Source organism: Prunus avium, chromosome 2 (genome assembly GCF_965620075.1).
Source record: "Prunus avium chromosome 2, drPruAviu1.hap1.1, whole genome shotgun sequence".
Taxonomy (NCBI): Eukaryota; Viridiplantae; Streptophyta; class Magnoliopsida; order Rosales; family Rosaceae; genus Prunus; species Prunus avium.
Genome location: NC_142285.1, coordinates 27,806,368 through 27,833,260, shown reverse-complemented (window position 1 = coordinate 27,833,260; position 26,893 = coordinate 27,806,368). Strand labels below are relative to the sequence as shown.

Genomic DNA, 26,893 nt, shown 5'->3' with positions numbered 1-26,893 from the left:
ACCTCAAGGAGTCATTTGATGGGCAAGACTCCTTGAGTGATGCATATAAATAGAGCAGCTCCCTCTAAGAGCCGATACACACAATCTCATAAAGTAATTCACCCCATCTGATATTTGAGAATAAAGGCAATCAGTTATCTCAGAGAAGAGCTGTCTCTCAAGTGTTCAATACTGTCTCTTAGGTGTTCGATAAAAGGCTTCAATGGCTGAACAAGGTTAGTGTTCAAGTTATAATAGCTTTAATGTTTACATGTCCAATTGCATCATACAAAAGGTTGTGTAGCTATTCCATTCATAAATTGGGTATGAACAACTAAATAGGGTATAATTATAGTTATTGTGTCCAGGCACAAATTGTAAGGGAGAAGAAGATAAACTGAAGTAAAAAATATTTCCCGATGGGTAATCGTTGTGGTAAGATATTTCAATCTCCTGAGATGTGTACTTAATCTTTTCAACGAAGAGGTTGTTAGATGAAGATGGCATCTCGAGCAGAGTCTGGTTGTCGTTAGGGCATGATAGATCAAAGCCATGGTAACCGCAATGGATTGACTGCTTACCTTTAAGTCGAAATGGGAATCGGATGGCTGGGCCGTCCGGTTTACATCTTGCTTCTCTGCAAATTTCAAGGCCTACTCCGCCATGGACTGCATCGACATCTACTACTATGAGCAACCAGCATAAGAAATTAATCAGAAGCATTATTCTAACAAAAAAATGGCTTGCAGCATTCCGGTCTCTTGCTCAGTTATTAATTGATTGTATACGACAGATATGGATATATAAGATTTAGCATTAACATATATATATGTGGACTGGTTCAAATGCATTTACTGAATTTTTTTTATCAACGACGGATTAATATTTCCATAAGGATTATTAATATTTAATTTTTTCTGTTTGGGTGACTTTGCTTTTGGTTGACTGAGCAGCTTATCGCTTGCCTTCAGGGGCTCCAAAATCCAAATGGTCATGTCTGAAGTACCTCCTTTCTTATCTACCATAGCCAGAACCTAAGTTGTCTAATTAATCTGTGCTCTTCCATAATTTTGATAAATTCCTATTGGATTGGATGCCTGTTCCCTTCCTCCTAATATTCTCTCTCATTATGTCTAGAGGAAGTCTCCTACTTGCTGCACACATAGCCCTTCTCCTTCTCCTTCTCCTTCTTCCTCCTTCCTTCTGTTTCCAGACATCCACCGTGGAAGATAGTGCCCTTTATTGTGGCAATATTAACATAAGGTCTCCATTCGATTTAAAAGGAGACCTTCAAAACTGTGGCAACAACACTTTTGAGCTATATTGTGAGGAAAATGTTACAGTAATATGCTTGTATTCGGGAAAGTATTTGTTGGTCTCTATTCCTGTCAAGTATTCTTTTCAACTATTTTCGCGGTAGGCGTGCTCGAAAGAACACAGGAACTGTTGGACCTACACCAATGCCCCGATTGTATCTTTTTGGCCCACACAGATGTTACTTCAATATTAAACGAAATTGAAAGTTGTATCAGGTTGATAAGAAATCCAGTCCAGCCCTATCTTGGGCCTAACCTCCGAAATTCTTCTGATCCATGGGTTCTGCTTTATAGGCATGCCACTGTTGGGTGTATGACCAGTCCAACAGACCTGGTATGAGCGAGTGTGGTTAATATCTTGTGGAGTCTGCGCCTTCTTCCTGAACCTCTGTTCAAGCCATTGTGCACCAGGTGGGGTACTGGCCTGGTTTGGTTCTTTTCTATGCCCCAATTAAGAGGACTTCAAAATTCTTTCTCTCGTGTACGTGTCGGCTGTGGTTGGTGCGAACAACACCTATCCAAGCAGGGGAAAAAGATAAAGTTCTTGGTCAACAAACACCTCGTGTGGGTTTACGGACCTAAGTCTGAATTTTAAATATATATATATATATATATATATATATAGATAATTTAACCACAATTTCGGGCCCAACTATGACTTTCGGGCCCAATTGGTTTGTATCCCTCGAGCCTGTGCGGCCCGATTCGGGCTGAAAACCTTACGTGATGAATATGTGTAAATAAAACGAAAGCGGGAAACGGCTTAAATACTGCAGATATAGAAATGGAAACAGACATAAGCATAACAGAGTTCTTTAGATATGGGTTCCATTGTTCTCATTTGCTTAACTTTTAAATTAATGACAGAAACAGTAGAGATCCATGCTTATCAGTTCCAAACTATGCAATACATTATCACGGTGATCTGAGGTTCATAGCCGACTAAATTATACAAATTCAAACTAAACATTTTCAGAAGTTAATCATACCATGGAAATGGCAGAGAAATAAAAAGATGAACACAGAGGTCGTCTGGCTATCTGGAGTCTGAACGAGATGACTGGAATGCCTTGAGTACTTTTTTGAGTGTTTTACAAGACGTTGCGTCTGGTTTTGGAGAGAGTGTCCACTTCTTCTGTGCTGGAAGCTCTCTATTTATAGGAGCAGAAGAGGTCTTAAGTGATGATGACTGGGCAAGGATATTTGGCTGTTGCCCAAAGTCAGCTTGTTGATTTGACGTCCTGAACTGGTCCATGGAGGGGAAGATCGATCTTTCTGACGAGAACTGCCGGTCCTTTGAATTGGTTTCCTGGTCTGAAGCGTCTTCGTCCTTGGCAATTTGATGTGCAAGTTGGCTTCTTATCTGGCTTGGTGGCTTTCTTTAGGCGGCTGGCTTTTCTTACTGGAAGAGAGAAAAGTCAAATCGTCATTAAATGTTGATGGTCCTTTTCACCTCCGCGTGGGTTTGGAACAACTTCCGATTTCCCATTTTTCAGTAGTCCAATCGCTTTGGGCCCTCTGCCCTTGGGCTTTGATTTTTGTCTTAGTGTTTATTTTAAACAAAAATCTTCTTGAAAAATTTAACCTATAGACAACTATTGGGCTTGGGCCCTTGCCATGCTCTTTTTTGGGGAGGTAACCAGTTTTGGTCCATTGACCAAAATTGGGTACAAACAGTATTACGTAAAGGCGATCAATTACAGTGACTGGACAATCAGAGTTGTTGATGCTGGTGTACAGAAGAAAAACAACTACTTCTCCAACCCACGTTACTCTTTAACCTCCTTCAACCTTAGTTATTATGGAGATCCTTTCATCCATGATCTTCAATATGGTTACACAGATGATATTCAAAAACTCCGAGTGTATAGTCTAGCGATACGTGAAGTGCCCATAATTTTTATCAGCTGTGCAAATCCAATCCATTCTCCTCGCCTTGTTGATACAGCTCCATGCATCAACAATTCTGCCAATTCTTCTTTGTCCAGTACTTTAAGAATGTTTTCTTATGTCATGATTGGCTTGAATGGCTCCATAATAAGTCCATTCGATTTGGGGGAGTCCTGCAAAATAACACAAATGGTTGTGGTGTCACCTTCAACATCTACAGATCTGCACCAGAACTTGTCATGTGAAGGTATATATAATGAAATAGCGCGAGGCTTTGAGCTCTCATGGTTTAACGCTTCATGTTACTTAAAATGTGGAATGTATAAGGAGAACTGCATGCTCGACAACGTGAGTAAAACCAAGTGCCCTTCAATAACCAAAGGTACTATAGTGCATCTGTTAATGATTTCACTTATTCAATAATGCTAGCGAGAGTTTACACATTGACAAGATTTTGTTGTCAAATAACATTTTATGCTGTTCTCATGTGTGGAAAGGACACATAGGCTTTTGCTTCCATCTGTGTACAGATTGATATATTACAGTCATCTACTACAGATATATTATATTAGAGATACTGATCAAAGGAATAGGAAGAGAGTTTTTGTCAACTAAGTACGGGAGGCTAATTTATGGTGTTTTCACTACAAATAATTTGGTGGTCAAAAGGAGACTGACATGTTGATTTCTAATATTATGATCTTTTTGTATGCAAATATGAATCTTATTTTATTTTGCAATGCAGAACATTGGTACCAGAAGATCTTATACTTCATACTCCTGATACCAGGCAAGTAACCGATTCTCTAATCCAACTTACATATAATTCAAATGTGTAGTACTTAGTTTCTTAATCCAGGCATTACATTCATCAAAGTATACTTAATTGAATTATGAATTTATGATCGAGTTTTTCACTTAATTGCAGCATATGTATTCGATTTGTATCTCTTTGCGCTCACCAACAAGTGCAACAGGGATATGTCCCTTGAGTGGCTTCCATTTGCTAAAATATGAATATGGGTTTTGAATATGTTAGGTTCTTATTTTTATTCTTCTCCATAAGGAGGTATATATATAAGAGTTTACATGAGAGTTTTACAAGGAATTAGATCCAGTAAAGGATTAGGAAAGTATCTCCTAATTATACAATGATTTGACAACTATATAAAATAGGAAAGTAAATCCTTTAATTAACCAAAGGAAATAAATCTATAAAATAGGAAAGTAAATCCCCTAATTAATCAAGGAAATAAATCTCCTTGATTAATTAGGAGACTCACTTCAACACTCCTCCTCAAGTTGGTGCATATACGTCACAAATGCCCAACTTGGTAAGTGAGTCAAGAAATTCGTAGCACCCAAGTCGATAATCCATGCAATTCAGGCAGAGTCTTTGGCGACCGATCGTTTGCTTTGGGCGTCCGGTCGTTCGCTTCGGGCGACCGGTAGCTTTCTTCGGGCGACCGGTCGCTTGCTTTGAGTCTGCAATAAGAGGGAGAATCGTAGGGATTCCTGACATCGCAGCGGAAGTAAGATGTGATATGAGAATGTGAGGGATTTTGATTTGAGGAATTTGATTTGAGGAATGTAAAGAACACAGAAACCCTGTGAACACGGCTAAGAACACAGAAACCCTGTGAATTCGGTTAAAGGACACAGAAACCCTGTGAACACGGCTAAAGGACACAGAAACTTCTCTTCAATTCTCTTCTCCCCCTGAAGAGAAGGGTATGTTGGAGTCAAGAAAGAGGCAAAATCTCCATGAGAAAGATAAACAGATCCTTTTTCACTCCCCCTCCCCCCCCCCTTGAAGAGGAGGGGAGGAGAAATTTTGATATGAGAAGTTAGAGACAACCGAGGATCGATTGCTCTGATACCATGCTAAAATATGAATATGGGTTTTGAATATGTTAGGTTCTTATTTTTATTCTTCTCCATAAGGAGGTATATATATAAGAGTTTACATGAGAGCTTTACAAGGAATTAGATCCAGTAAAGGATTAGGAAAGTATCTCCTAATTATACAATGATTTGACAACTATATAAAATAGGAAAGTAAATCCTTTAATTAACCAAAGAAAATAAATCTATAAAATAGGAAAGTAAATCCCCTAATTAATCAAGGAAATAATTCTCCTTGATTAATTAGGAGACTCACTTCAACACTCCTCCTCAAGTTGGTGCATATACGTCACAAATGCCCAACTTGGTAAGTGAGTCAAGAAATTCGTAGCACCCAAGTCGATAATCCATGCAATTCAGGAAATAAATCTCCTTGATTAATTAGGAGACTCACTTCAACACCATTAACCTGTGTAATCTCTTACCTAGGTAATGTGAACTACTTGAAATCAGTTACTGTGTAGCATTTTTCAGTTTTAACCCAAAAAAAAAATAAAAAAATAGATAACTGAAGAATAAAAGCATGAACCCGTTTGATAACCATTTTGGTTTTTTTATTTTCAATATTTGGTTTTTAAGTTAAAGAGATAGAGAGAAAAAATGAGAAAGAAAGGAGGAGAGGGAGAAAATGGAATGAAATGTTGCACAAAAAGAAAACTAATTAAAAGCAGTTTTAAATACCTTTTCTTTTCAAGTTTTTGTTCCCCATCTCTTATTTCTCCAATATTTCTCCATCTTTGCTAAAAGAAGTAACAACTAAAAACTAAACACGAGAAGGTTACCAGACGCCCTTCAATAATGAAAAATGTTGTACCAAGGAAAATGTTGATTGTATTGTAGCAATCAATTAATGTCTCTATTGAGTCCACTTTTTGTGAACTGCGCAGGAATATTGTACATAGTCATGTATGTGTTTGGCTTTCCCTGTGCAACTGCATTAATAATATACAAATGGAAAAGGAGGCACTTGTCAATGCATGACAATATAGAAGACTTTTTGCAGAACAATAAGCTCATGCCAGTAAGGTACTCTTACTCAAACATAAAAAAGATGGCCAAAGGTTTCAAGGAAAAATTGGGTGAAGGAGGCTATGGCTCTGTATACAAGGCAAAGCTTCGTAGCGGTCGCCTTGTAGCCATCAAGATGTTGGGTAAGTGATCGGTTCATAATTGTATATCATTTTGTACCCTTCTAGCTTATGATTTGGTTATGTTTTTGAGTTAAACTTGTGCTTTTAATCCTTTTTGTGTTTATCTTTCAGTTCATTGAGCTTTAGGTAATAATGATGGCTTTGGATAGTAAATGATGCAATCCATGCATGTTAGGGCCTAATTTGGATGAATGGATGAAGAGCTTAAAGACAAACTCAATTTTGGCTACAGTCCCCTGCCAGCCCAGTTTCGTAGGTCATATTGCAAGCTTTGTTTCAGCAACCTACATAGCTCGGATGAGGCCACATTCTTCATGAAAGTTGTTCCAATGGGTGTATACTATAACATATTCGAAATTCAGCCCCATTGGATAATTGTGGAGTCTGTTACCTAGCAAACACAGAGCCATGCTCAGGATGGATTTTATCAGCGCGCAAAATGAGTTAGCAATTTGTTTTGGCCTTAACTTCCTCCTCCGACCTTGGATTGGCCCAAATGATATATGGCTGGAAAGAAGACATTCTGAACTTCAAGTTTGAGTGCTTAAAGTCTTAATTTGCTTAAGGGAAGCCCAATTCGTAAGCCCTTGAAGTTGCTGGTCATGCTGACCTCAGGATGAGCTATTATTTCTGGTTGGAAGCTTGGTCATGGTGACAAGAAGATGAGCTAGGGCTGCTGGTGGGATTTATTAGTGAAGTGCATCAACCATTTCAGATTTTATAATGCAAGTGTTGTATGCATTAGTGAAGTGCATCAACCATTTCAGATTTTATAAAACAAGTGTTGTATGCATTAGCCATACTTAATTCAGATTTTCAGCTTCCTTAGGCCTATATATAGTGAGGTTTCCCAAGCTTGTAAACACACCCCAAGGGGGGGAGCTCTCAAACACTTCTCTAGAGCTCCCTTCCCTTCTCTCCCTCAAATTCTCTTAGTTTCTCTTTCTAGTTTTCAATTGTTGTAATGAAATCTTTTGTGTTGAAATTTTCCTTAAGTTTTTCTTAGTTCCACTTTACTTTTCATTATGTAAATTCTTTCTTAAGTATTCAAGTTTAATTAGTTTCCAAGTTTCAATTATGGTTTTTGTTCTTATTCATTATGCTTATAAGTTAATATGCTAGTTTGAATGATTGATCACCATTTAGGCTTGCGTGTTAGCTATCTTGGTTTGAATTAAGAGTATACACCATGCTTTAATTTGAATTGAACTATGAATAGGAAGAGTATGTATGGACATTCGACAACAGGGATTAGATACATGCTTGGTTGTTTAAAATGTTCTTCTATGCTTAATGGGTTCCTAATGCTTAATTTTAGGTTAGACAACAAATGATCAAATTAGGGAATTAGGAACACAAGGTTATGACCACACACCATGGCTTAATCATACTTTAGCTAGAATCAATCCATTAATCTAAATTGAACTTGGGAACTTATTTGCTTGAGTTACTTATTTCTTTCTTCCTTGTTTTATGTTCTTTGTTTTTGTTTCTATTTTGTGTAGGGAAACTAAATTGGATCATTCAATCACCAATCCCTGTGGAATCGACCTCGCACTTACATATGCTAAACTACCAACGGCTCGTGCACTTGCGAGTATCACAAGTTGAGGATGCAACTGAATCCATTTTGGTGCAGCTGTATCTACACAACAAGTTTTTGGCGCCGTTGCCGGGGATTGGCAACATAGTTTGGTTCTATTTCTTTTCCCTACTTGTTTTATTTTTATTTTTCATTTTCATGTTTTTCTAGACAATTTCTTGTTTTAAAGTTAATGATGTTAATGGACCAGTTGTGTTTGTAGTCCAACAGAAAAGGACAATTGCCCAACAAGCAAGAGAACTGGGTTTAAGTCCCAGCTTACACAACCCATTGGTGCTTGTTGCTTTGAAGCATGGAATTGGATGTGTGTTAATTTTCCTTTTCATTTTAGTTTTTATTTCCTAATCCTTTTAATTCCATTTCAAGTTTGTGTGTTTGTTTTAGCAATTTATGATAGCTTAATAAAAATGGAGAGAGATGGCAATCTCAATCACAAGAATGGGAAGTGTGGAGCAATGGGAGAAGTCGCGACCTCCAAGTGCATCACATTCGACCTAATCGCTTCAAGGGGGAGCATTTCAATCCTTTCTCTTCTTTGAATTCTGTTTATTTTTGTAGTTGTTTTTGCCTTTTTGTCCGCGTTGAGTTCTTTGTTTTTCTATGCTGAATCCAACCATATAAAGAACGTAAAATTTGGACTTACGGTTGGAAAGTTATAGCTTAAAAACTGAACAGAGGTCGAAGCTGAAAAACATAGAAACGAATCTGTCCAATGGTGATAAACGGGTGATAGAAAGTGTTGTTTGTTTTTTTTTTTTTTTTTTTTCTTTGGTTTCTTGGTTTGTTTCTTTTAGTACAACAATTTATGTTGTTTGTTTGAATTTGTTTACAGTACTTAGTTCATTTTCGTTTATGGTTTGTTGTTTCATTTTATCTTAATTTGTTTTTGTTTCTTATCTTAAAAATTTAAATAAAATAAAATTTTTTTAAAAAAAAAATTTCATATGAGCCGACTTATGGTAACCCCAGTGAGCACTTCCGTTAATACAGTGTCTAGGAGTTCTTTAGGCGACACCTTCGGTGTCTAAGAAGTTTGGGTTTTAAGCGGGACCATTGTGACCCCTCCAACCTTCCCGGATCCCCTGGCTGTGTTTTCTGAGGCCCTTAACTGGTCATCCGTGAGTTGCTTGTATATTGTGTGTTTTTAAATTAAGTTTTTTTTATTTTCTTTGTTTTCTTTTCTGTTGAGTCTTTGTTTTTGTTTTGTTTCTGTTTTTGTGTTGTTATGTTATTTATTTATTTATTTACGTGGTATGGTTAGTTAGTTTATTTCTGAGTGTTAAAACACATTTTTATTTCAAACATTGCAAAAACAAAAACAAAAACAAAACAAAAAACAAAACAAAACAAAAAAAAAAAACAATTAAAAATAAATAATAATAAATAAAAAACATCATCATCATCATCTTCATCATCATCTTCATCATCTTCTTCATCTTCATCATCATCATGGCTTGCCTCTATTTTCTCTTACTTGCAGAATCTGCAGCAGCTCGACATGGTCCTCATTTTTCCTCTGCAGTGCTTCCACGTGCTGATTGGCACAGTAGAGCCGCTTCTGCAAGTCCGCAACCATAGCCTTCAAGGAAGCTATTTCCTCGCTCATCGCGGCACACTCCCTTGTCCTCGCCAGTAATCGCATGCCCAAATTGGTAGCGGAGACCGCGTGGAGCACAGTTAAATTGTGGGACTCCTCTACCGCTGCCTTATCAGACCTCTGTGCCACATGCAGATGATCTGTCGGAGTGAGCTTGCTGCTAATCATGCCTCCTAGCAGCACTGCTCTGTTCGACAGTGCCTCAGAAAAGTTCGGTATTGCCTCAGCAAAGTTTGAGGCCGTGCCGTGATGATATGAAGAGTTTGGAAAGACAGTGTTTGGAGGAGCCCTTGTCTGGGCATTCGGTGGTGCAAGTGAGAGCTCAAGGTTGAGATCATCAAGGTGAGTGCATGAGGATGCCATTTGTTTTGCTTCTGAATTTTTTGATGTTTTTCCTTGAGTTTGCAGGAAGAAATGCTGGGTATCATCCGCTTGCAGAGGTGTGGTTTAAATAGAAATACGTTGATGAGAGAGAGCCAACACCATTTCGGATTTCCCGGGCATGCTCGACCTAATCGCTTCAAGGGGGAGCACCTTTAATTTTACTTTACTTTTCTTTTTTCCGTGTTTTCTGGTGTTTAATGTTTTTGCCCGTTACTTTCATTTTCTAGAGCTTTGTGTTTTTGCTTTTCCCTTTCGGCTATCATCTTTGTCTTATTTTAGTTAGGGAAATGTGTTTTCTTTTCCGTTTGTCGTCTTTGTTTTATTTTAGTTGGGAAGTGTGTTTTCTTTTTCTTTTTCTTTTTCTTTCTGCAACCTTACTCTTTTATTTCCGAAACAAAATAATGAAAATACAAAAACAACAAAATAAAATAAAAACAACAATAATGCAGTAGGAAATCATTTCTTCTCGGTGCTTAGTGTCTCGACCATTGGAGCTTTGAGTTTGGCCCTCTGGCTGTCCTCTTCCGGGGCTTCACGCACAGCTTCTTGGGGCTCATCACTTGAGCTCCCAAAGATCGCAATCTTAGCTTGAGCGTAACTACTCTCGCGATCTGCTTGTTTGCGTTTACCCGGTCGGTCTAGGTCCTCCAGCTGTTTTCGCATGTCGCGAGAGTACAACTCTACCATTTTTGATAGGTTTTTATTCTCGTCCCGCAATACTTCTAGTTGGTGTCGATTCACCTCCACTATCCTTGACCTCTCCCTTTTCAAGCTTTTTATAGCAGTCTGACACTCCTCAACCATACTTCGCTCTGCCGCCAACTGACCTTTCAGCACCTCTACCTCATGGGACTTCGCAAGTAGGCGATGACCCAAACTTGCGACTGTTGCTGTACTCTGCACGCTCAGTGCCAGGGCATCGCTCACGACCCGGTTGTCATCCCTTGTCCCCAGAACACGTATATCTTTAGGAGTCACTAAATTTCTAGCCACTCCAATGGCAACATCATTGTCTAGGAGTATTGAGTCAGTTACTGTCACAGGCCCCCGTGCGGAAGCAAAGTAGGGCATCCATACTGGTGCCGCTGCTTGGCCTCGTGTCTGAGTCGGTGGAGCTAGGTTGAGATCCAACGAAAATGGGTAGTTAGAGGCCATTTGATTTCTCACTCTCTTTTCTTCTTTCTTTCTTTTCTCTTTTGTGTGTTTCTGAGTTTGTATTTTTTTTTACCCTTTCTTTTTACCTTTTATAGACTTAGTTTTTGCTAACCCTAGCCATTGCGGTTCTGAGTTCTGTGCGGCCCTTACGGCTTATCTCTATATGTCGCCGCACCCGTTTCCCAACCCCCCTTAATTGCATTTTCACCTTTCACCACCTTCTAGTGAAAAAGTCGTCCCGCTTCACCCAAGAAGCCAATAATTCTGGCTTGGGGGATGTGACAGCTGCTTCTGCGCAGCGACACGTCCCTCACCCCTTTCACCCGTGACTTCCCAGGAACCAAGGCATCAGGGACCACACACTTTCTTTTCAGAAATTCCGCCTTTGCGCTCCCAATTCAAGTTTCATTTTATTTAAATAATAATAATAATAATAATAATAACAAACGTGTGGGCTTCAGATTTCATTGTGGGTTAGGTTTTCACCGTTGTTAGGTTTCAAGGTGGGTTAACTTTCTTTTGGGTTGGGCTTTCAATTGTTTGGGTTTTGGTTTGCGTAAGACTGTCTGTTTAGGGCTTACTGTTTTGTCTGTTTAGGGCTTTCTGTTTCGAGTGTTTTACTGTTTCATTTTTTTTCTTTTTTGTTTATTTGTTTGTTTGTTTTGTAATTTTTATTTTTGTAATTATTTTATTTTATTTGTGTTTTTTTTATTTTTTTTATTTTTATATTTACTTTAGTACCTTTCATTTCTTGTTATGACATTGCTTGTTCCTAATTTTTAAACATTGAGGACAATGTTCATTTCTAGGTTTGGGGGTATTGGAGTTTAGCATGTAAAATTGGTTTTTCCTTAATTTAATTTAATTTAATTTTTTTATTTGCTTGTTTTTATTTTTATTTTATTTTGTTAAGTCTTGCTTTAATTTTGATTTTGATTTTGATTTTGATTTTATTCACTTTCCGAACACATTTGATGAGATTGTGATAAATGTTTGCATGACTTAAATGAAAATTGAATTTTATTTATTTAATTTTTTTTTTCCTTGTAAATTTTTATTGTAAAAAAAAAAAATTAATTAATTGATTAATTTGGCATCGTTCTAGCATGATATGTTCGAAACCTTCTTTGCACTTGCCATTTGTTTCATAATTTTCCAATTAAAGGATTTGCATGACCCAAAGAATTGTATCAAGCATAAATTAGACTTATATAACCATATAATGTGAGCTTTTGAGCCTTGTGCTTCATTTCATGAGTGTTATACACATACTCTTATTTTCTTGTCATCAAAGTTGTTGTTTGATCTCATTATTCATTGATTTGGTTGAACACTTAAAAGTCATTCATTCTTATGCAATTTGATTTCATGACATTTAAAGAAGTGATATTAAGGCCTTCTTTGGATCGTTTGTGCCTTTCAAGCTAACCTTATGCATGCTTAAGCATGATTTTCCATTGTTTACCATTTTGAGCCTACATGTAAACCTTTTCTTTCATTTTACCAATTATATTTCCTCGCCTTAGCCCGAAAAACAAATATTTACCTTTCTAAGGAATTCATGAGCTCTAATTCGGATGTGTTTTTCAAGCTAAGTTTGGGAAGGGATATTACATAAAATAAAAAAATAAAAAAAATCACACAATTGGTGAAAGAAAAGAGAAAGTTGTGATTAAGTGGCGGTTGTTTGAAAATTCATTTTTGGGCCTTCAAAATAATTTGGTGTTTGGAAAGGAGTTTGAATCAATGTAAATGAAGGTATAAGGAGTTTTGATCTTGTAAAAGAAAAAAAAATCTAATCGTGATGATTCGAAGTCTTGTAAACAATTATTTTATGTTCTTACATTTTGAGTTCCTTGGACTTTGTATTATCCATACCCTTCATTTCTTACTCACCTTACACCCTTGGCCCCATTACAACCTATGCTAAAGACCTAAATTGATCTTAAATGTCATGTGGTTGAATTGCATTCATTTTTCTACTTTTAAGTGTTTGGCCTCCTTCTTGAGATCATATTAATGCAAGTTCTTCATCTTCCTATTTTTGAGTTAAGTACCTTATGATTTAACTCTAATCCCATGTCTATAACTGAGTGTTGCATTGTAGCCCTCTTCTGAGTGATTCATTTGTGAGAGGACAACTTTGGTGAGATTTGAAGTTGCATTTGTGCTTGGTATGATTTTTGAAATTATGTGGAAACTAAGATTGGGGAATTTGTTGCATTTGGCTATCACACTACTACACTTTGAGCATATTATGTTTTGAACTTTGCCGCTTTGTGAATAATGTCTAAAATTGAGCTTTTATTGTCAAAACGTTTAAGTCATGTGCATGAGTCATTTCTCTTCACAAAATGTTCGGAAAGATTGTTTTGAGTTTTTATTTTGATTTTTTTTTGTTTTTTTTGTTTTTTTGTTTTTTTGTGTTTTGTGTTTTGTTTTTATTTTTATGTTTGTTTTTGGTTTTGGTTTTGCTTAAGAACTAACAAATCTAATAAGTTTTCTAACCATTTTGTTTTGTAGAGTTAGAAAAACGTTTGTGGGTATAACTGTTAAACCCTCAGGAGACACAACTCCTCCTACTAGGGATGCCTAGAGGTTTAAAGGCTTGTTGCATTCGCTCAATGCAATCGAGTTACCTACGAAAGTGGTCTAGTTAACTTCTTGTTTTGTTTTTAACTTTGTTTTGTGTTGTTTTGCTCGAGGACTAGCAAAATCTAGGTTTGGGGGTATTTGATCGGTTCATAATTGTATATCATTTTGTACCCTTCTAGCTTATGATTTGGTTATGTTTTTGAGTTAAACTTGTGCTTTTAATCCTTTTTGTGTTTATCTTTCAGTTCATTGAGCTTTAGGTAATAATGATGGCTTTGGATAGTAAATGATGCAATCCATGCATGTTAGGGCCTAATTTGGATGAATGGATGAAGAGCTTAAAGACAAACTCAATTTTGGCTACAGTCCCCTGCCAGCCCAGTTTCGTAGGTCATATTGCAAGCTTTGTTTCAGCAACCTACATAGCTCGGATGAGGCCACATTCTTCATGAAAGTTGTTCCAATGGGTGTATACTATAACATATTCGAAATTCAGCCCCATTGGATAATTGTGGAGTCTGTTACCTAGCAAACACAGAGCCATGCTCAGGATGGATTTTATCAGCGCGCAAAATGAGTTAGCAATTTGTTTTGGCCTTAACTTCCTCCTCCGACCTTGGATTGGCCCAAATGATATATGGCTGGAAAGAAGACATTCTGAACTTCAAGTTTGAGTGCTTAAAGTCTTAATTTGCTTAAGGGAAGCCCAATTCGTAAGCCCTTGAAGTTGCTGGTCATGCTGACCTCAGGATGAGCTATTATTTCTGGTTGGAAGCTTGGTCATGGTGACAAGAAGATGAGCTAGGGCTGCTGGTGGGATTTATTAGTGAAGTGCATCAACCATTTCAGATTTTATAATGCAAGTGTTGTATGCATTAGTGAAGTGCATCAACCATTTCAGATTTTATAAAACAAGTGTTGTATGCATTAGCCATACTTAATTCAGATTTTCAGCTTCCTTAGGCCTATATATAGTGAGGTTTCCCAAGCTTGTAAACACACCCCAAGGGGGGGAGCTCTCAAACACTTCTCTAGAGCTCCCTTCCCTTCTCTCCCTCAAATTCTCTTAGTTTCTCTTTCTAGTTTTCAATTGTTGTAATGAAATCTTTTGTGTTGAAATTTTCCTTAAGTTTTTCTTAGTTCCACTTTACTTTTCATTATGTAAATTCTTTCTTAAGTATTCAAGTTTAATTAGTTTCCAAGTTTCAATTATGGTTTTTGTTCTTATTCATTATGCTTATAAGTTAATATGCTAGTTTGAATGATTGATCACCATTTAGGCTTGCGTGTTAGCTATCTTGGTTTGAATTAAGAGTATACACCATGCTTTAATTTGAATTGAACTATGAATAGGAAGAGTATGTATGGACATTCGACAACAGGGATTAGATACATGCTTGGTTGTTTAAAATGTTCTTCTATGCTTAATGGGTTCCTAATGCTTAATTTTAGGTTAGACAACAAATGATCAAATTAGGGAATTAGGAACACAAGGTTATGACCACACACCATGGCTTAATCATACTTTAGCTAGAATCAATCCATTAATCTAAATTGAACTTGGGAACTTATTTGCTTGAGTTACTTATTTCTTTCTTCCTTGTTTTATGTTCTTTGTTTTTGTTTCTATTTTGTGTAGGGAAACTAAATTGGATCATTCAATCACCAATCCCTGTGGAATCGACCTCGCACTTACATATGCTAAACTACCAACGGCTCGTGCACTTGCGAGTATCACAAGTTGAGGATGCAACTGAATCCATTTTGGTGCAGCTGTATCTACACAACAGTAAGTCCAAAGCTAATGGGCAAGACTTCATCAATGAAGTTGCAACCATTGGAAGGATTCACCATGTTAACGTGGTGCAACTCATTGGCTTCTGCGTTGAGGGTTCAAAGCGTGCTCTCGTATACGACTTCATGCCTAATGGATCTCTTGATAAATACTTATTTTCTCAACAGGGAGTTATCTCTTTGAATTGTGAGAAAATGTTTGAAATCGCGCTTGGAGTGGCTCGTGGTATTGAATATCTGCACAGAGGATGTGAAATGTAAATTCTGCACTTTGACATCAAACCTCATAACATTCTTCTTGACGAGAATTTTCTTCCCAAGGTGTCTGATTTTGGATTAGCAAGGCTATGCCCGCTCGATAATAGCATTGTATCTTTGACGGCAGCAAGAGGAACTATCGGATACATAGCACCAGAATGCTATAGTTTCGGAATGCTATTGATGGAAATGGCTGGCAGAAGAAAGAATTTAAATGCAACCATAGAGAAGTCAAGCCAAATATACTTTCCAACATGGGTTTTTGACCAATTGAGTGAAGGAAAGGACATAAAAGTTGGAGACGCCACAGAGGAGGAAGAGAAGATCATAAAGGAGATGATCATTGTGGCTTTGTGGTGCATACAAATGAAGCCTAGTGACCGTCCTTCTATGAATAAAGCAGTTGAGATGCTTGAAGGAGAAATAGAGAGCCTTGAAATGCCTCCAAAGCCTTTCTTGTATCCACAACAAATGCCAGAAGTGGTTCCCGGGGACCATTCAAGTACCACAAGTGCATCAACAGTTACAAATTCTACAGAAATCGTTTTGATTGCAGATGCGAATCAAACAATGTAATATATAGCAATCTTGATGTGCAAGGGAGATTACATACTGAATAAGCACTATTAGACTTCTGTTTGCTACCCTTGTTTACTACATTTGGACGGAAAGAAATTGTAGGATTTTCAGAAACGCTTCTTGCCGCCTTGCTGTAACACTCAAATTGTAGGATTTTCAATAATTGCAGAATTCTATTAGGTAGGCTATGTGTTGAACTAAAAAAATGCACAAAAAAAAAATAATTGGGACTGTGTTTGTCAAAGCCCACGGCCAGCAAAATGATAAGTGTTTCAAAAAAAAAAGTAAAGCCAATTATCCAATAAGCTTTTCAAGTTTCAAAGCCAAGGGATAAGGTGGGTTGATCCCACGTGCAAATCCAAAAGGAGTTTAAAAAAAATAGGAGTTTGGCCAACCAATGAAAACTCTCAAGAGAGTTGGGTGGTTCCTGTTTTGGTGGAGTGATTATTGCATGAAGAGTCCTTCACAAAAGGGATCCCTGATGGCTAGCCTACAAAAAGCACGGCTGTAAATAAAAAGGAGAGGCTGGAAAGAAAAAGGGGGGAGCTCACAAGGCCACAGAGGCAGAGAACGGAAGGAGCAGAAAGGAGGATAGCCGCAGGAAGAAAAGGAAGACAGCAAGCATACCAGAGAAAGCAAGAGCCATCTCAAGTCAGGGATCTCTAAGGCATGTCTCCACTCAAGCATTTCCAAGTATGCAATCTGCACCTAGCTTTTGATCAGTCCATAGAGATTTTTGGCTATGATGATTTCTATCATCATAAACCAAGTCAAGAATCTCTCCAAGGCTCGACTCGGCTCAAACGATTCCAACGATGTTTTCCAAGCGTCCAGTCCACAACCGACAGGAAAGATTGTCCTCTATGATGATTTCAATCATCATGTATCAGGGGATAATCTATTCCAACGGGCAGCTCCGCTCAAATATTTCCAAGTATACAATCTGCACCCATCTTTTGATCAGTCCAAAGAAAGATTCTTGGCTATGATGATAGAAATCATCATAAACAAGTCAAGAATCTCTCCAAGGCTTGGCTCCGCTCAAATAATTCCATCGATGTTTTCAGTCTACCACCAACAGGAAAGATCATCTTCCATGATGATTTCAATTATCATGTTTCCAGCAGGCAACTCCGAATATGTTTCCAAACGCAGGGGATGTCTCAAATGAGCAATGGTAAAAGTACAGCAATAGCAAACAAAAAAAGAGTTGGCAAAGCAAGTACCACAAGTTTTCTCTTTGGTTTCTGAAGCAAGAGGACAAATTGCAGCAGATGTCTCAGAGGGAAAGAAACAATTTGCTGCTTCTTTTGATGATGCAGCAGATGTCTTGGGGAAGTCTACGAGCTTGTCTGGAAAAGCAAATATATCAAAAGCTATCGCTTTGTTTGCTGGTTCCTTAAAGTTGCGGTGCACATGTCCTTTTAAAGGAAATTTCATAATGCCCAATCCTATATGGACAAGGGGCTTACTGCCTTCTTGGATGCTCAAGGGGTTCCAATGCGATAGGGAGGTTAATTCATACTTCACTTGGAGAAGGATTTTTATACTTGGGTGTCTTGATCAAATTAAAAGGCATTTGCTTAATTAAAGGCATGATCTCTCCAGGATGTGGCTTTGCTGCTCGAATGCTCCCAGCCCAGGATGCCTTTAGCAATCACATGGCAACAACAAAAAGAGAAACAACAAAAGGGGCTGGCTCATATAATCACCTAAGCCCTTGTGGCGCACAAAAGGATCTGTATAAGCCGAACTCTCTTTCTCTCTCTCAATGGTTAATGGAGCTTTTCTCTAAATAGAAAAATCATTAACTCCATGACAGAAAATTACATGGCTGCAACAACCACCCACCACCAACCAATTGGTTTGACGAACCAAGAAGAAAGCAAGTGTCTATTGTTTCTCTTGTGTGCAGCAAGCAGTGATCAATACCAAGTTTGTTTGGTCCTTGCGAGAACTTTTCTTTTTACAAGCAAAGGTACCTCAAAGTTCTCAAAATGGCTCACGACAAGGCATTAGGGGATCATGCATGGAGGTGCTACCTCGTGAAAGTAAGAAGAAAGTGGTTTTATTCCCTTTTGTTCCAACGCCACCTGCACAAAGATGAGACAAATAAATAAGCAAACAAAATAGCCAAAAGTCACAAAAGACCTCAGTTTGCAAGTGGAAAGACCATGTGGGTTGTTGCCTCGAGCTTAGAAAACGTGAGCAAGAAGGCTAAAAACTTGCGAAGGTTCAAGCTCGTTACCAAATCGTTGACAGCAATGGGCCCAATACGAAATTACAAGATTCGATGGCCCAAGACACAATGGTCTCATACTCATGGGGCTCGTCAAACATCTCAAGATCAGTCAATCAGCCACGAACTAGGTGGCCTCCAAGACCCGACGGTCTCAAATACAATGGAATTGCCATAAAAAGATCCCAATTGGTGAATAATTGGTACAAAGTCTCGAATTCACAAATTATGAATTAATGGACTCAAATAAAAAGGGTCCCGTTAATTCTCAAATCGCCAAGTGAAGACCCAAGTGGTACAAAACCACGCCAAGATCCAAGTGGCACAAAACCACGCCAAGACCCAAGTGGTACAAAACCACACCAAATCTCAAGTGCAAATGTCAATTTTATGAAAAATCAATGGGATAATTAAAATTACTCATTATTTTTCTTGGATATTGACAATAAGAAAAATGGTACAAAACCATCAAATTTCCCCATGGGTCATCTACCCATGAAAATTCCAATGGAATTAAATTCAAATATCTCAAACAGAAATCCTCAATTAATGGGCCACACTTACCCATTAATTTCCAGTCTTTCTCATAGGTCATCTACCTATGAAAATCTCTAAATTGTCTCAAAGACACAAATTCTAAATTATTGGGCCACACTTACCCATTAATTTCTAAATCTTTTTGGAACTACGCCGGTTTGATCCCATCAAGGGTACGTAGGCAGTCTAGCATACCAATAGACGCAACCGCAATCAAATTCCCACCAATCAAATCTCCATGCAAATCTTTTCGGAACTACGCCGGTTTGATCCCATCAAGGGTACGTAGGCAGTCTGGCATACCACTAGACGCAACCGCATCCACACCAAATCCCAAGTGGTACAAAACCACGCCAAATCCCAAGTGGTACAAAACCACGCAAATTAAACAATCATTTCCGAACTACGTTGGTTTGATCCCTTCAAAAGGGTACGTAGGCAATCTAGAGATCCAATCTAGATGCAACCGCCCAAATCTCAAATCCAAACAGAATCCATGGTTATTCTTAACCAAATTCACCCCAAACACACATCAAAATCGAATCCTTGGTTTATTCAACTAAATTCACTCAAACGCTTTTTCAATCAAATTCGTACAAATTTTCCCTTTTGCAATGAGTCATTCATTCATTGCAATTCTTCGAACTACGAGTGGCTTGATTCTCGCAAGAGATACGTAGGCACCCTGAGGTTCGACTTAGGGGCAGCCGCAAAACCAAACACACATTTTGTTTCTTTATGATGGAATCAAAGGGTTTTCCCTTGAAGCAAGGGATTGTAATTAAGAGACTTGCGTCTCGAATGGGTCGAACCTAAAATAATAAAACCCCATTATTTAATTAGTGGTGGTGAAATTGTGTTGGGAGGTTCACATTTATCTTCAACACTATGTTCTATGGTGTTTAAAACCTCACCTGCTAACTCATATCTTGTTGCAGATTGGAAGATCCCTATGAGCTAATTGCTATTAGGGTTTGTTGTATTGTTAGCTAGGGATTGCCTTCTATTGGTAGGACTGCCCCCTTGTGTTTTCTTGTTTGGTCTTATGACCCTGTTGTTATTTGCACCAAGGGATTTGCCCTCCTTTTTGTTAAAAAATTCATTTACTTACAAAAAGAATAAATAAAAAAACAAGTCCATTTCTTCTATCAAGTGCTTTCATAATTCTACACTCGAAGAAAACACTTTGAAGCTAGAATTACATTTAGATATGTGCAAGTAGCAGTTTCCCCAAGATATTGCAAATGGGGCAGCAGGTCAAAACCACTAACCCTCAAAGCTCAAGCTAAGCTGATTCACAATGGAATTCATACAAATAGTCTTAACCCCCCTACACCACTAAAGTTTGTCCACCTTCCCACCAAGCTAATTTGAACTACAATAGTTTATGTATCCATGCCTTCAAACACATTCATGAGAAACATGATAGAAGCAGCTCCCCTTTGCTGAAGGTCTGTCAGCTTAAGGATCTTCAGGTTCTTCATCCTTATCTTCTGCATCCACCCACCACGAAACAGGGCCCAAACCGTCAAAATCAATTGATCCCTGCAAAATAGGAAACTTAATTGGAGGTTCACAGAATTCATTAGAAATCTACTTGCCAAAAGAGAACCCTCATTTAATTTGAACAAAGATGTAACAAAAGAATTAGTGTTACTCTACATAAAGGAATTAGCACAGATTTTAAAGGGAACAGAAGTTTCACAAAGCAGCATTTTTGCAATAGTTACATTGCGTTTGGAGAATTGTAGAGAACTAGAGATCGAGTGATGCTACAGCTAGATGCAACCACCAGTCGTATGATAAGATTTAAAGCATAAACTTACTGTAACCACCATAGGGGCAAATGGTTTTGAGTCTTCTGGCTGCGCAATTGGAATTGGAGGAAAGTTCACACTGTGAACTTGGAATTTTATCTGCCATTTGGAACTAAAAGTTAGCATACACTTAGGCAACTGAAATTTGAGTACGTATGGATAAATCAAACCACAACAATATGAACCTCGTCTATCCCATCAATAACAAGTTCTTCATCTGAATCAGGAAACTTCCATATACGCATGACTCTATCCCTGTAATCCTCAGCAAATATTATAAACTACAAATTAAAGGGTGTTCAAAAATATATCAATATACAAGAATTCATGCAGGATTATAAATATAACGCTCTATTTGTACTTATATCAACCAGACATGGAAGGGATGGTCACCTCTTTCCTGGGTCAGTCACGGAATGGGATGGAACAGGCAAAAGATGAACAGGTACATAAATATCATCGAAAAATTCAAGGGACACTGCCATTTAAAGATTCAAAATCAGACTAAGGGTAAGACATAGATATGCTTCCTTATCAAAGAGGAGTCCATCAATGCATAGAGTGAGAATTGCTTGCACCAAAGAGAAACTAAGAAGGAAAAACTAAATGAGACGTAGAATTAAGCTACACTCAGTTCATCTCAGTAGAATACATACGACGTAAACCATTTGCAGTAGATTCTTTAAGTTTTGCAACAATTATCTCTCCCACAAATGGACGAAACATAATCAGTGTGAACTCCACCTGCCAATTGTTGAAAAAGGGGTAAAATAAAACAAGAAGCTTTAGAAAGGAAGAAGAAGAACATTGCATAGTGCATACTCAAATGAAGGGAGTATTCTGACATTAATTTAAGCTGAAAATCTTAATTAGTCTAAATGCCTAACAGTTACCCATTAAGTGTAAAAAACAAATACTCAGCCTATACCAGTGATACTCACTCTGAAGGTAATTAGGCACTTCAATTTCATAGAGAAGAAGACAGGACCTAGTTGTCAGTTTTGTCACCCACAGGGAATGAAGTAAATCAAGCTGAGAACCGAGAAGAAATCCAAGCGAAAAGATTTAAAGGAACCTATGTCATAGTAATGGGAAAGAGAGAAGAAGCTGTCCATTTCTTTCTTTGTTCCTTTTTTCTAGGGTAAGGGTAGCAGTGGGGTTAGATCTCAAGAGCTTGTTGCTCTGATTCCATGTTTCGGAAAAACAAAACAAACAAAATTAGGATATAGAGAAGAAGATCATTGTATATTACATATTATCATATCAAATGAAGGTAGAGTACATTAATTTATGTAGGATCCAGGGAATAAATTCTCCGCTAATCAGCAGCTCCCATTTAAGCTAACAATCAGCCATTAAGTAATCAATTTAACAATTAACAAATGGCTAGCTAGCAGGGAGGCACTGACTAACAAGTAATGAATTTAAGTGATGAATTCTAATTACACATAAGAGATATCAATCTTCTGCAGCCAGTGCACGAAGAACAATGATATGCTTCTTCGTTTCGAAATCATTTTAAGTCGAAAACTCTGACTCAAACAACCAAACAAAACTCATTTGTGTTTTCATACAACAAATAATCACATAACTCAAAGTCAGTCAAAAAATCAAAATCCAGTAGTTCGAAGCATTCCTTACAGAGAAGTATTTTATCAAATATGACAAATTTGATTAAAACCCATTAAATCCTGATAAGAGATAAAGTAAAAAATGCCAATCTTTCAATCAAGACCTGTACAAAACGACTAGACCACAATGGAAGACCAATCATCAAAATAGGTGCAATCACCAAATTTAATAATTATAAGTTAGAAAATCCACAATGGGCTCCCTAAACCACCTCCTTACACAAATTTTAGAGAGCAATTGGAAAAATACAACTCCAACCATGCTCCCTATCCACCTCCTAAAATAGAGAGAGATCTCTAGGAGCTCCTAAATCTGAGAAGAGAGAAAGGACTCCTAGTGGCTCCCTATAATTTAATGCTCAATTACTTTAATAGTATTTTAACCATTTATTTAATGCCAACTATTTTTTGTTGTTGCTTTTGTGTCTATACTTTATTCAAAAATTGAATTAAAATTTATTAAAAGCATTTATGACTATTTAAATTAGAGAGTATGGTTGGAGTTTGAAATTTTATAGAGACAAAAATAGTTTTATAGTGTTTTTAGCTAAATTTTAACTAAAAAATAGAAAGCATGATTGTGGATGCTCTTACAGATTGACACTTAATGCCAGTGCATTGAAAACTAAACAGGTATGCTCTAAAATCCATACCATTCTCCCTCAAAACTATTTGAGTGAAACATGTTACAAATGCAAATCCACAACTTTATTATAATCCAAAGCAGCTCCAACAAAATTTATTCCACTACATACCTAAAAGCACGATTATAGTTCTTATTAGAAAACTAAACCAATCATTAACCCCTACTGCGACCCAATACCCTCTCCGAAACCATTATTACCACCCATCAGCTAAAACACCAAAGTTTCCCAATTTTATTCGGAAACCAAAAACAAAAAACCAACAAAAGCAATCCACAAACAAGCGAAATTACCTGACCAAAACAAGCCTACTTAAGCACACCATTATCACCAATCAACAAACAAAATTTGGATATAGAGAAGATCACTGTCTATTGCATATTAAGCTAAAGGCCTAATAATCTGTATCAACGATACCAAGTATTTAGATTGGCAGTTCTCATGCACCGCATAGTTTAACCGGAAATAAATTGAGGTATCTTACAATTGAAAATTGGAAATAATATGAATAAGAATAATAAAACGAATTGAAGCAAGCAAGCTGATTCCACTTATACGAACTAAAACAACCTAAATTTGAACAAAACAGAATTTACCAAAAGCACTTTATAGTCATAAAATTGAGAAGAGTAAGGTAAACAAATATATACCCTAAAAGTTGGATGACCATCATTAGGTAAGATAAAGCCATCTTTAATGGATTGGATACTATGCACAGAAATGCAAAGTCCCAAGTTCGCGATAACCTACAAGGAACAACATCATAGTGAATCAAAGTAAAAACATTGTGAATAAGAAACAAAGGGCAAAATTCAAAATATGTATCAGGCCACAAACCTTATCTAAGAAAAGCTTCTCAAGCTCTCCCTAACTGCATCTTCTAGACGAAGGCTAAGAAGATGAGGAGGCAGCCGCAGAGTGTGCTCAATTCGGCTGAGGTAGAACATTTGGGTTGTCTTCTAAATTATATTCCAAAATCAAGTATGCACAGATTAAAGTCGCAGATTTTGGGCAAAGAATGCAATGTTAAATATCAACAAATTCAAGCATAATTGAAAAAAATTATCAGCCTTAGTTTCCAACAATAGCAACTCTCTCTCTCTCTCTTCTGCGCCGTGGACAGAGGTGCACTTGCTCTCTCTGTTCGATGTCCTGCTCTCTGGTTAGCGTTAACATATAAAACAAAAACAATAAGCCAAAATACAGCAGCAACCAAAATACAAATATTGCATGCTTCAATAACAAAAAAAACAATAAGCATTAACATATAAAACAAATTAATTGAAACAGCAACCAAAAAATGAAACAATAAGCATTAACATTGAAACAAATTAATTTTCAGACGGTTTTCTGTAAACTACAAATAAAACAAATAGCAACCAAAAATAAAAAAAATGAAACAGCAACCAAAAATACAAAATAAAACAGCAACTGAAAATAACAAATAAAAACAGCAACAAAAAATATAGAAAAATTACCAGAAATAAACACAGCCAGCAAGCCAATCCTTTCCTTAGCCTTCAAAATCAATTCCAGCCAGAATTTTTGATTCCCTAAATTACCAGAAATAAACACAGTCAGACAAATAAATAGTAAAAATACAAAGAGTCAAATCCCTAAATTTTTGAATTAGGGTTTCCACAATAACAATCAACAAGTGAGAACTAATAGAATGGTGACAATCAACAAGCATTGGCATAGAAAGTCTCAGTAGATCATGCAACGTGGTGGTATCACAAATAGAAAAAATAAATCATACCACACATGCTAATGATGAATTCCATACCAAAAATAACAAATAAAACAGGAACAATTTTCAATGGTAATGCAGCTCTTATTCAAACAGCAAACAAAAATAAATATAGCAACCGAAACAGCAACCAATCATACAAATTAAATTATTACTCAATATCTGCCAAATCACGTTATTGAATGATGCAATTCTTTCCAAAAAATAACAAAAATACAGCAAAAATAGCAAATAAAACAGCAACAATAGCAAATAAAACAGCAACAATTCCATACCAGAAATAAACACAGCCAGCAAGCCAATCTGGAAAAACTTTGCCTTCAAATCAATTCTGTCCAGAAAACATATATATACAAAGTCAGAATATATAAATAGAATTAACAGAAATCAACAAAAATCCCTAAATTTTGAATTAGGGTTTCAAAATATTAATACCTCAAACCAACAAAAATCGAGAGAGGGATACCTTTGATGACTAAGAGAGAGCGATAGTGGCTGAGAGAGTGACTGAGAGGAAGAACGGACAGAGGCAGAGACGAGAGACAGAGAGGCAGAGGCGAGCGAGAGCGGTTGAGAAAGAAACTGAGTGACTTAGAGAGAGCGGGTGAGAGAGAGAGAGAGAGAGAGAGTGATTGAGAGATCGTGATTCGTGTGAAATCTGGAGAGAGTCTGAGAGAGTGAGAGAGGCAGAGGCGAGAGAGAAAGAGTGACTGAGAGGAACAACGAAGAAGAAAGAAAGAGGCGGGAACCAAAAGAAAACGCTGCTGAGGACTTTTGACCCCTCAGTGTGTTACAGCATTTCTTCATTCAAAAGTACAACAAGGTGTTTTCTACAATATTGTGCTCGAGTTAAAAAACAAAAAATTAATTATTTAAAATGTAAAGTTAAAAAATTTGGCAAAAAAAAAAAGTTAAGTTAAAAAGGACTTATATGTTTCACAAAAAAAAAGGACTTATATGTGAAAAGCCCAAAAATTTAACTGAGGGAGAGAAGTGCGATTCAAGTATTATTGATCTATTTTTCTAACTATTGTCCACATGTGGTAGGCGAAAATTTTCAAAATCAACATCAGAAAGAAAAATTTGTTGCTTTTGAAACTTTTCGCGCATGTAGACAACACTTCAAGAAATAGAGAATAATACTTGGATCTCTTCCAACTTTGAAAAGAGAAATATCATTAGAATTTTCTTTAAACTATATTTGTACTTTTATTATTAAGGTGTCCAAGTTCTATCATTTACAATTTCTATAAATAAAAAAATTAAACTTCCTCATCCAAACACACTGTAAAGAAATTTCAATGCCAAAATTAGTAAAATTTCCAAGAAATTTATCTGTATTTCTTAAAGACTTGGAAAGTTTCAATCATACAACAAAATTGAATATATAAAAAATCTAAGAAACAACCATCCAAGTGCAGTTTCAGTTTATTTATTACCTTATTCAGTCAAGTGCTCAATCATTCTCCTTAATATATATATATATATATAGTAACTCTCAAGTACTAACTAATTATTGAATTAATACAAAACTATATGTTTCGCCAAAACCATGAACTTACGTTCGCATCAACTTTTTTTTTTCTTTTTGGCCAACGCTTCACATGAACTAGGAGAATAATCATTGGTCAACTTCTCAATTTGAAAGAAATGAAACTTGCGCCAATTGATTGATGCAAACTATATAGAAATGAAAAAAAAATCCCAAAAAGACTAAAAATTGAAAAGGAAGTGCAAGAAGCAAACAAAACCATCACATCTTATATATAATAACTAAAAAGTAAACATATTGGAATCAAAATGAGCACAAAGTCAATATGACAAAGATTGATACAAAGAAACCCGTTTGAAACTTATTTCAATTTTAGTTTTAAAATTTTATTTTATGTGCTAAAGTATAAAGTAAAACGAGGGGAGAATGGAAGTCAGAATGAGAATGGAGATGAGATTGGAGTGTAGATGAACTTTATTTATATACTAATTGTAGGGGCTTTTTCGTTCCGACAATTGCAGATTGGGCTGGGCTGCTGTAAAGAGCCTAATGTGTGAAAGTACCCCTTGTGTCTGAG

At 36.9% G+C, this 26,893-nt stretch overlaps 2 pseudogenes across 2 annotated transcripts; one reads left to right on the top strand and one right to left on the bottom strand.

Annotated features, from left to right (window-relative positions):
- The first annotated feature begins 1,108 nt into the window (after positions 1-1,108).
- Positions 1,109-16,226, top strand: LOC110771041 (LEAF RUST 10 DISEASE-RESISTANCE LOCUS RECEPTOR-LIKE PROTEIN KINASE-like 2.2; annotated as a pseudogene). The gene is made up of 6 exons (XR_015833716.1): positions 1,109-1,354; positions 2,973-3,583; positions 3,931-3,975; positions 5,476-5,519; positions 5,978-6,245; positions 15,366-16,226. The product of XR_015833716.1 is annotated as an LEAF RUST 10 DISEASE-RESISTANCE LOCUS RECEPTOR-LIKE PROTEIN KINASE-like 2.2 (transcript).
- A 3,875-nt stretch (positions 16,227-20,101) lies between these two features.
- LOC110771044 (uncharacterized) lies at positions 20,102-25,619 on the bottom strand (annotated as a pseudogene). The gene is made up of 10 exons (XR_015833397.1): positions 25,260-25,619; positions 25,100-25,155; positions 24,553-24,627; positions 23,912-24,233; positions 23,725-23,820; positions 21,456-21,543; positions 21,193-21,277; positions 20,985-21,054; positions 20,809-20,898; positions 20,102-20,527 (listed from the first exon to the last, which is right to left on the bottom strand). The product of XR_015833397.1 is annotated as an uncharacterized LOC110771044 (transcript).
- Between the last annotated feature and the right edge of the window lie 1,274 nt (positions 25,620-26,893).